Source organism: Carex rostrata, chromosome 23 (assembly GCF_964058835.1).
Source record: "Carex rostrata chromosome 23, lpCarRost1.2, whole genome shotgun sequence".
NCBI lineage: Eukaryota > Viridiplantae > Streptophyta > Magnoliopsida > Poales > Cyperaceae > Carex > Carex rostrata.
Window position 1 is genome coordinate 4,363,128 of NC_135940.1, and position 9,922 is coordinate 4,373,049.

General features: G+C 31.5%; 1 long non-coding RNA gene across 1 annotated transcript; it reads right to left on the reverse strand.

Annotated features, from left to right (window-relative positions):
- Positions 1 to 1,329: 1,329 nt before the first annotated feature.
- On the reverse strand, positions 1,330 to 9,922 carry LOC144574604 (uncharacterized). Its single transcript, XR_013518266.1, has 3 exons — positions 9,833 to 9,922; positions 9,653 to 9,726; positions 1,330 to 1,550 (listed from the first exon to the last, which is right to left on the reverse strand). It is a non-coding gene; the product is annotated as an uncharacterized LOC144574604 (long non-coding RNA).

Consider the following 9,922-nt stretch of genomic DNA (forward strand, 5'->3'; position numbering starts at 1 on the left):
ATTTTTTCATTTGACTAGGAGATTATGAGTTGTAATCTCTTTGGGTACGCCGGTTTGACCGGTCATAATTAAAATTATTATATCTAATTAACTAACATATAGTAACAAAATTGTTATGGACGCAATATCTTATAATATATATCTTTCTCAATTAATAATTATTAATTAAGTAACACACCGTTCTAGAATTATTACTTTTTTTTTAATTTTTATTCAACTACTACAGAAAAACACTTCTATATTGATTACAATCGCGTTATGCCATCTGGTTCCGGACCGTTGCTTATCGACTAGATAGAAAAGGTGTATACATTGTCATCGGTTCAAAACATATGACATTAATCAATATACCATCGGCAGATCTCGTTTGGCCATCGGGTTTAACGAACCCAACTCCATCGCTTCTGTTTGGCAACCGATGATAAATGTGATTAATGGTGTGTTGCTGCACGTTCAATGACAACACTTGCGTTTTTTATTGCCGATGGAAAATGTTACATACAACATCATTTTTATTTTTGTTGGCATTGGCGTTGTTATTTTAGATTTGCATCTGTTTTTAATTTGAACTGTTGGTGATATATATATATAGAGAGAGAGAGAGAGATGGGCTATGGTGCATTGCAATGCATGAACCCCCTTATGCATTGCACTATAATCACGGATTTAAAGTCCAAACGACCGATCCGAACCGTTAGATGTTTAATCCATATTGAAATGTGCTTGGAGACCAACTTTTACATTTTTTGGAATTTTTTTACTATTTATTAAGCATTTTTGAAAATTGCTGTTTTGCTGTGAACAGTAAAAAACAGTAAAATTTTCTGGACCATCAGATCAGCGACTTTCAAAATTGCTTAATAAATAGTAAAAAAATTCCAAAAAATGTAAAATTTGGTCCCCAAGCACATATTAATATGAAGAACAAGATGAACGGTTCGGATCGGTCATTTGGACTTTAAATCCATGATTTATAGTGCAATGCATAAGAGGGTTCATGCATTGCAATGCACCATAGCCCATCTCTCTCTCTCTCTCTCTATATATATATATATTCAATTACGTCCCAATCAGGAGCTAGCTAGCTAGTCTCTATTTGCTAGCATTTTTTTAAACTCATCATTCAACCAACAATTTTAAACATGCATTCGACCAAATATATAAATAGACAACATATACATTTGCAACATAACAACATTAATTATAGATTACCAATAAGCCATATATATATAATTAACTATATATCATTAATTGTACCAGTGTAAATGTCTATATCCTTTACCAACAAGCCATAATTATCACCAGCAAAGCTTTTAAACAACTGTACCCATTAGTTATACTAACGATAAAAATGTACATCATATATGTGTACTAATAACTGTTGTTTCCATTTACCACAAAATTGTACATCACATGTACCAAAAACTGTCCAAGTTTCAATTTAAACGCCTTTTTTGAGAAGGTAAAACAGGATCCAAGAAGTACTTACACCATGTTGTACGAATTACATATAGATCTCTTTCCTGGTACAGTGAAGTGGTCAATTTGCTCTGCATGAATGAACCCCGAACATATTAGCAACACATATATATAACAAATGAATCTGAAAATATGCATGATAGATCAAAACAAGTGATTAATTGACAAACCTTTGAAAAAGATCTAAAATAATTTTTAATGATGAACTCTATGTTCTTCATCACAAAATAGCCGCATTCCCAGCGCCCCCTTTGTCCAGGGCACTAAAATGTGTATTATTTTAAATAAAATATTATTAGTAGTGCAATTGGAACTTGAATTAAGTTAGGATGATAAACTCAAATTAGAATATTTTTTTACCGGATAGTCCCTACCTTTAGTGCCTCTTCATGGTCTGCTGATTATTTTTATTCCTTTGTTAGCTTCTCTTCATTTTTAATTTGTTGTTTAAAGTTTTTTTTAAAGAAAGTTTAAAGTACAAAGATATGGTTATCAATTGATCAATTATTTGTTGTAGTTTTGTGCCCAAGATTATGATGAATGACAAAGAACTATAGTTGAAGTCCCGTTGCTTAAAGCATCCGACATAAGAACTCTCAAGATGGCTGAGGTTTGATTTTGGAGATTTAATATTATGGTACAACGAGTGATACAATACCTCATGTTTGGTAAAGGGGAATTGAAATTTTTTAGGAACTTTGCTACAACGATCGTTTGTTCTGAACAATATTGTAGAATGACGTTTCCAACACTGGATGTTTCGGGTTATATATCAATTGGGAATGTGTATTTTTAATGGTGATGTTTGAGCAATTAGGTAAAATTTGTTGTCTAAGGACTTTGGAGTTATACTAGCTGGATGGTTATTTTGGATGTTTGATGAGACTTATTTGCATGTTGTTTTCGATGTCTAGAGACTTGGCTATTTATAAACGTGATGTTTGATCGATATGAATGTTGTTGTCTATAGACTAATTTGGAGTTATACTAGATTGATGTTTTGTGCATGTATAGTTGTTTTGGATGTTTTGCAATATATATTGGGATCTATTTAATTTGGATGTTAATTTGGTAATATTAATTATAATATCGCTAGATGCATTCCTTAACTGGATCTGTTTTAATTAACTTTCATATGTAGTTCTGTTTTTGTTTTTAATTATATATATATGAACTTATGATAACAATGAGTATTAATTTATTAATTATGAACTTGGTACTTTAATCTTATCGGTAACAATGAGTATTTTTAATTTTGGTACTTTAACCTCGGTACTTTGATCTTGATTATGAATTTATGATAACAATGAGTATTTATTGTTTTTAATTTAGTTAGTGATACTTTAAACTTGATACTTTAATTATGAACTTTTTATTTTAAAAAAATATAACACAAAAATTTTAGGAGCCCGTACGTTAATCTAATTATTTAATTACCGAATATAGCCCCAAACGTAATGACACAATACTTCACAATCAATTAATTGAATACATATATGAGAGTGGTTACAGCTCCTCACTATAGTAAACACCTATTAATTTAATTTATACCAATTTATTTTTCAAATATTTACATCATTGCCACTTGAGGGCATCACCATCCATTCAATAAGGAACACAGTTGGTATTGATCAAACTAATGTTGACGGCTCATCTACATCACGGATGGTAAAGATCACCACATCTACACCATCGGTACAATAGCCCAACCGATGTCGCAGAGTCAATTAAAACCAACGGTTGGATATAAAAAAATGATGGCAAATGGGGAGTCCATTAGCGCCATCGGTTGGTTAAACACCAACCAATAGTAAAAAGTTAAAACTAATTACAGCGCTGCCACTCGTTACGTACACTATCTGTGTGGAAACACATCCAATGACAAAGGGGGATGGTAAAAATGATTTTTGTAGCAGTGCTTCCTTCCAATTAATATATATAGTTGTATGTCTCTCTCTAAAAGAAAGGAAAACAAAAGTCTTGTGCTGTTTTAAGAATCATGCGTGATTTCATTTGTTAATGACTAGAGAAGATTGGAGGTTGTAAGTTCAAAATCACAATACACACACTGAAAATAAGTTTACGAACTTTGATCTTCATCTTATACCAAAAGAGAGATGTAATTATCTTTTATTACAAAATTACTATATGGATTAGGGAAAGCATGTTTACAAAAAGAGAAAGATATATAAATTAAGAAAGGTTATCCAAATTAATTAAAAGACCAAAATGACATTATTGATGACATCCTACAATCCAATGTTATCAGAACCGGACCGGACGCCGACCCGGTAAAGCTCCGGTTTAACGGTTCACTGGTCAGACCGATGGTTCAACCGGTTTGACTGCTGATTTTTTAAATACTTACATATTTATTTATAAGATATAATTATTATTATAAATAATTATGTTTTATGTAATAAAATTTTCAATATACATATTAACAATGTACTATAAAAGTAAATTTATATATTAGAAATAATTATTTTTTATTAGAAAATAATATATCTATTGTAGCTCAAATGTAGAACTTATTGTTAGAATTAGTAAAATAATTAAATAAAATATTATGAAATATTTTTTTCATCAAAGAAATTTTATATTTTATACTTCATAAATAAATTGAATAACGAGGAGGGTTCAAATGCCTCCATGTTTTTGTGCCTCCATCATGCCTCCATCTCTCTCCATCATTTTCAAAGTTCAAACAGTCGATCCGAATCGCTCAACCTAACCTCCATACTAAAATATATTTTGAGACCGAATTTTATATTTTTAGGAATTTTTTTACTATTTTTTTAGATAGGTAAAAAAATACTGTTTTTAGATGGTTCAGATTTACTGATTTTGTACCTATCTAAAAAAATAGTAAAAAAAATCCTAAAAATATAAAATTCGGTCTCCAAACATATTTTAGTATGGAGATTAGGTTGAGCGGTTCAGATCGACTGTTTGAACTTTGAAAATGATGGAGAGAGATGGAGGCATGATGGAGGCACAAAAACATGGAGGCATTTGAACTCTCCTCTTGAATAACTACATAGAAATTATTTAGTTTTTGTGATCAAGTGAACCCCTAATGATCCATATTAGAATTAATATTTAGTTTATAAAAAAATAATATTGCAACAAATGTTGGATTATTCTTAAACACATAATTGTTTACAAAAGTATGTTACAAAATATAAATGACTACAAAAAGTTAGCCACAGAATAATACACATTACATTTCACTTTTTCTTCTAAAAAGTTGTTCACTTTTCTCCTCAAAAGTTGTTCTTTTTCATTCAAAATTGAAAATAGTCACATGACAAACAATGGACAAAAAACCAATATAAAACTGGTTTTTTTTTTTGCTTTTACTCCGGTTTTTTATATAAAACCGGTCGGTTTAATTAAATATATACGATTCTATTGCATATCCGGTCCAAATAGCGAACCAAACCGTAAACCTGTCCGGTTCCGGTTTATTCCGGTCGAACCGGCCGGTCCGGTCCGGTTTTGATAACAGTGCTACAATCTATTATTTACATTAGATATTCGGATATTCCGTGGTATGTGAAAAATTGTATTGCACTTCTTTTTTCAGAGAAATTGGTATTAAATTAATCAACATTTTGGTGAGACATGATATATTTCAACTTGATAGTCACAGAATTGACTAGTAACCTCTCGCATTGATTACTTGTGTCAACATTCGCATGTTCAAATACTGGTTTCTTTGCTCTTGGGTCAATTTTGGACGACCATTCCCCCCCCCCCCCCCCCCCCCCCCCGGGGGTTCTGGAAGCGAAGTATGAACTGAAGGCTGTTAGTTATTGAAGAATTTAGAATCAATGTGGCCCCAGCCCACAACTTCTTTTGTACCAAGTTTTCTAGACCTTTTCAAATAAAAAAGACAACGAAAATGATTTTAATTATTTTGCATATAAAATGATGAGAAAAAGAAAGAGAGATAGCGGGTCCCACTTATCAATTTTTTTACGTAAATTTATATAAGATAGGTTGAAACAGTTAGAAAATTATAATATATTTTTTGAAGCAGAAAAATCGAGATCAGGCCTCTATGTTCCATTAATCAGAACACCAAACACTAGCGGTGACAATTTTACATAGTTTTTTTTTTTTTCAAAAAAACCAAAAAGGAAGGATAAGAAAGGAAATTATAATACATTAACCAATGGTTTGGTCACGGATTGAAGAATTATTAATTTCATTAAAAAAAATATAATTACATGGATGCAATTTTACTTTTGAAGAAAAGAAATACGCACACTTTTTTTATAGATGTAATTAACAGGGACCAGGGGGTAGACGTAGTAATTATCTTATGAAATCAGGTTAGTCAAAATCAGTGTAACAAAATGCGGCCGCATAATTTTGACCACATATGATCCGTATATAATCTGTATACTGCATATGATCGGCATAAAATTCTTGTTGTGAGATTTTTGAATCATTGGATTTTAAAATATATATGCTTTTATTATCTTGCTGTTATGTATTCTTATATATGTATGTTGTTTTTTATATTTGAGAATATATAATGGATATAAAATAGTTCACATGTGTATTCTTATTCCTGTTGTGAGATTATGCTTCCAAATATATATGAATTCTTATTTTAAAATCCGCATATATAAATCCGCATAAAAATCCGCATATGCGGTATGTAGTAACCTTTCACATACCGCATAGAAATCGCATTTTATAACACTTGTCAAAATTGAGCAAAAAATTCTTTACACGCTTATTTAAAATATGAGTAGGCTTTAAATATCTTTATTTCATATGCTTTTTATCATATTTTTATTTTTAAAATGTTAATAGTTAAAATTAAAACATAAAAGTCAAAATAAAACAGGTAGATATGATCTATGTTATTTTCTGTATATGTCCATAAGAAATTATCACATTTTGATTTTATTTTTACGTAAATCAATAAGTTGAAAAATCAATGTCTAAATTAGTATATTTTTACAAGCTCTTGATCAGCTCCCCTACTACAGTGCTGCAGGAACTTTTACATTTCTACCTACTCTGGATTATTATTATTATTATTTTTTGACTAGGTTATTCTATGGGTCTTGCATATTCCTGGATTTGATTCTACCTACCCCTAAATTCAATTCGGAGTAGCGATTGTCAGTTTAGACTTTAGAGATAGATGTGTGAGTCGTTAATCTAATTAGGGAATAATATTTTTAAATCTTTGTTCAATTCGGAGTAGTGATTCCCCTCCGCTCAATTAATGCCAACTGTTTTAGAAATTACAAGTAATTGTTTTAATAATTTTGGTATCAATTAGTAATTTAATTACAATCGATTCGATAGGCAGAAATGCAATTTGGTAGGCGGGCGGAGGCGGAAAGAGAATTAATTATGGAGGAGATTCGAATCCAAACCCATTTAGGAAAAAAACCTGAACCCGATTTCAACCTACTCCTCACTCAAATCCTGACTACGCTACTACTCTTGATGACAACAAAACAAAATTAAAATACCATAATTTTTTACACATATATAAATAAAATGATGTATATTATATATTAATAATTTTAATTTGACTTTTAAGTTTCAAACTTTGAGTTAATAAATTTTTTAAAAATAAAGGCACGATAAAAATACAAAAAAATAGAAACACTTTAACCCTGTCTCTTTAAGTATAGAGATTCATTAATTTAGTGTAAATTTAAACTTTTTCAAAAAAAAAAAATGTGCGCGCACGCGCTTGTGGGTGCGTGCGTGATATAAGCGTTTTTTCCAAGAAACGGCAGTAATATAAGCGCGTATGCATAATTGCTAGCTAGTTAACATTTTTAGACTGGGAGATTGATCTGAAGCCTTTCTTTTTGCTTTCTTTGTTATTTCGCTTTTGTTTTTTCTCAAGTGGAAAACCGAAGACCACTCATAGGAGCACTTTATTTAAAAAAAAAAAAAAGAATCTCACTTTTTGGAATTTGGTTGCATTGAAACATAAATGTTATTGGCTTTTGAAATTATTATACAATACTGTTCGATAGCAATTCAATCAAGCCGTGTCTTTGTTGTTCCTAGACCTATATAAATTGTTATGAAGTTAAAAATGTAGCTGGTTAGAAGAAATATATCAATGAGGATGATCATGAAGTCAAAATTTATTTAAAGCTGATGAATTTAGCGGAAGTATAAGACAGAGAGAGTTATGAATATTTTTTATTGATATTGATCTGTTTTTTCTTTTGTTATATTTTCTACAGTATATGCAGGAGGTATTTATAGCCTCCTCTTCTATTTTACCGTTGGTATTTCAACGTTACAATTCTAATTATTCTAAATTACAATTCTACCCTTCTAATTATTTTTACAATTTAATCCTTCTAATTTATTCTATTCTTCAACAAAAGCACAGAGAAAAGAAAGACTGATAAATTTTAGGCCTGGTTTTGTTCTTTGCTTTTGTTTTGGGTCTCTTTCATGCATCACCATCTCTACTTTGCAGCAACATAATAATAAGAGAAATTAAAGGCGAACGAGACCTATCCGTCCCAGGTACTTAATCTCCACTTCATGTTGCGGTTATGTATTACCTTCTCTTTGATTTTTGAAACATAATAAATGAGATTGAGGTTTCAATTGCACTGTGCTGGTCCCAGGTTTGATTTTGATTTGCTCAAAATGTGGCCATTCATTCCTTAATAAAATAACAATATCTGTGGAGTAAAGCTAATAGACACTTAAGTGTACCGTACTCTTAAGTTTAGGCCGTTCGATTTCTTTAAAAGTCGTGCTTTCACGACTTTTAAAGAATCTGCACGACTTTTAAAGAAATCGAACCGCCTAAACTTAAGAGTACGTACAATTAAGTGTATATTAGCTTTACTCATATCTGTGATTGTGGCACTATTATTTCCCACAAGTTGTGAATAACAATTTCTTGTGTTGTCTGATCATTAAATTCGCTTCATTGTTGTTATATTGGTGACCAATTAGTTGTGCGCCCTAGGTGTTGCCACGCTACAAATGATGGATTTTGTTTAGCCATTTTACACTTTGACAACATGTCAATATATAATCAAGCCCTACATATATATGCAAATTAGAAAATTGAACATTTTTCATACACTCTAAATATCAATGTATATGTGTTCAAGTAAAGAAATAAATCATTGAGTGAGGCTATGGAACTATGCAGAGTGCATGTTGGTCCGCGTTATGGACTCAAATCTTCAATTTGAAAGTTTTACTGGTCGATCCAAATCGTTCAACATGATCTCTATATGAATATGTACTTGTAAACTAAAATTTACATTTTAAAACAAAAAATACTATTTTTTTTAGATAATTTAAGAGTTTATGTTTGATCTGGATCAATGACTTTTTTTTTAGTAAAGATTAGAAGTCAAGTCATTCAACTATTTAATATCCATAAATAATTTTTTTTATTCAGATTTCGAACCTGTGATCTCTTATACGAAGGCCATTGCCTTTACCACTAGACTAAAAGCTGGTTCTTAGATTTATGTCTTTCAATTATCCATACATATTAAAGCTAAGAAAACTGTGTTCCCCATCTAAATAATTTCACTTTAGTCCTATCTATACATGACCCTATAGTCTAATTATTTTCGTTGAGATCCTAATTAAACATTAATGCATGGAACCAATATTAGTACTGCTGGCCACAAGCTTTAGTTTCATTTTTGGTAAAAAAATATAGCAATTTGCATCTTCTTCATAAATCAAACATCATTTTTTAAAAGCAAATTGCAAGTTATTAGATAAGAGTTTGGCTAGCCATCTATGCGTACTTAGTGTCATGTTAATAGACGAAATACTGTGGCAATTAAGATTTTATGAAGAATGAAATGGAGTTCAGCAAGACATCAAGAGAACAATAAATACTGTGGCAATAAGGGAAGAAGAATAATTTCAAAAACACATGAACTGGTACACTGACAAGAAGGCAAAACAGTGCCAAACATTAACAAACTGGTACTGGTAAATTCTGGTACACTGGAGTGGGACCAGGGAAGGAGAACTTGACGGAATGGTAAAGCCAAACTACTACACTGACAGATAAGAAGAAGTGGCGTTCTGGTACGAGGGAACCGAGGGAGCACAAAAGAGAAGCAGGAAACCGCAAAGACATGTAAAGAACTGGTTCTTAAACTAAAACAGATATGGTACTAACCTCAAGGAGAGACTGTCGTCGGTTCGAGTTGTAGATGATGCAGTGGTTGCGAATCCAGATCTAGATCCATGGTGCTGGTATTTACGTTCGATATACCGTGAGAGGAGGAAGAGAAAGATGTAACCAAAAGAAAAAAAAAACGACTAAATTCGAAGGGACAGAGAGTGAGAGAGAGCAGACCGAGAGACAGACGCAAACGCTAGAGGGAGAGAGAGCAGCCAAAGCAGGGAAAGAGAGGAGAGAGAGAGAGAGCCGGCGAAGTAGAGTGCG